Source organism: Grammomys surdaster, unplaced genomic scaffold (assembly GCF_004785775.1).
Source record: "Grammomys surdaster isolate TR1022 unplaced genomic scaffold, NIH_TR_1.0 125793, whole genome shotgun sequence".
In the NCBI taxonomy this organism is placed as follows: Eukaryota; Metazoa; Chordata; class Mammalia; order Rodentia; family Muridae; genus Grammomys; species Grammomys surdaster.
In genome coordinates this window covers 534,798-536,422 of record NW_021620624.1, presented here as the reverse complement: position 1 = coordinate 536,422, position 1,625 = coordinate 534,798, and the positions used below count along the sequence as shown (strand labels likewise).

General features: G+C 47.7%; 1 protein-coding gene across 3 annotated transcripts in view; it reads left to right on the top strand.

Annotated features, from left to right (window-relative positions):
• Fbxl13 (F-box and leucine rich repeat protein 13) overlaps positions 1-1,625 on the top strand; it is a 171,630-nt gene that overhangs the window by 64,052 nt on the left and 105,953 nt on the right. The gene's annotated exons all lie outside the window — the stretch shown is intronic.

Sequence of the window (1,625 nt, the reverse complement as noted above, 5' to 3'; positions counted from 1 at the left end):
CTTGCCCCTCACTACCTGTGGCAGGTGGAAGACCTGGCCCTGGGGTCAAAAGAGCAGGAGAGCTGGCCCTGTGCCTCACCTGCTACAGCACTCAGGAGAGCAGGCCCTGTACCTCACCTGGGCAGCAGGGTAGAGCTGGCCCTGAATATAGGGGTTGCAGGTGAGCCAGCCCGAGGGCATCAGCACAGGAGAGCCAGCCCTGCCTCTTATCTACTGAGGGAAGGGAACTGACCATGTCCCTTATGTACTACAGCACTTGGAAAAGTAGGCCTTGCATCTTGCCTGGGCAGCAGGGTAGAGCTGACCCTGGTTGTGAGGGTTTCTGGTGAGCTGGCCCCAGGGGCATGAGCTCAATGGGCTGCCCAGCTCAGATATCAACCTCAGGCCCAGGGCTTTGAATTGTCCCACCCAAATATCTAACCCATCAATGAACTGCTGGAGTACATTAAGGGGCTGATTCTACAGATCCAAAACTACAGGATCTCAATAACACTGGGCAACAACAGGATATCTGAGAAGAGTCCCAGCGAGGTTCCTGTATTGATAGAGTAGCAAAAGCCAGAGGCTTCATACAAGACCAATGAGTCTTTATGATGAACAAGAAAAGGTATAGTGTGGGACACACTGTGACACACTACAGCTTCCACACTGAGAGGTTTTTTCCACTGTTGGGGGACAGGTTGCAAGGATAAACAGCTGGAATAAGGGGAGAAAGAGAAATGGTGGGATTGGGGGTGCATGATGTGAAATTCACAGAGAACGGATAAAAAGTTAAAACAACAACAAAAAGAAGTCACATTTAAAGTTTCCTTCTGACTTAGGACTCTGACGTCAGCAATAGTAAGCATGATATCAGATTCTGAAGAATATTAGGGCTTGTTTCCAGATAAACCTGTGGTTTATTGAGATAAAACCCACCTAACAGACTTTACTCACTAAGCCACTGAGTATGACTTATTGGTTTTTATTGTATTTACAATGCTGTAATTCATCACTACCAACTGATTCTAGCTCATCTTACTCATTCTATAAAGACACCCTACAGCCCTCTGTTGTGGTAGTATTCCCCGGTGGCAGCATGAGCTCCTTGCTATTTGCCCAATGTTCTGGATTCTCAAATGAAAGATGCACACGCACATGCACACACACACACACACACACACACACACACACACACACACAGAGTCTTCTATTTTAATATGACTTAAATAGCACAATGGTTGGGCCATTCCCAAACTTCTATGTTGCTAACACCACCCCCCAGATACTCCTGAATTTCAGGACCCAGTCATGGAGGGGCCCCTTGGGACTGCTCTTCCCTGGCTCTCGCATGGCTGTATGCTCTTGCCTCTCCAGCTCTTTAGTTCGATCCTTCTGCTTCCCCAACATGGCGGCTCTACCTTCCTCCTGTGTCCTTTGTCCAACCCCCTCCCCCCACTCTCTAATGTTCTTGAATAGATTAAGGAAGTTCCATTCTATTCTGCACTGCAGATTTTCTCTCATAAATGTTGGGTTTGTCAAGTGTCTTGCCTTCCTCACTTGCTCTCCACCTTCCGGTCTGTTAATGCAGCATACCGCATATTGAGTGGTGTCTGTATATTGAGTGGTGTCTGTATATTGAGTGG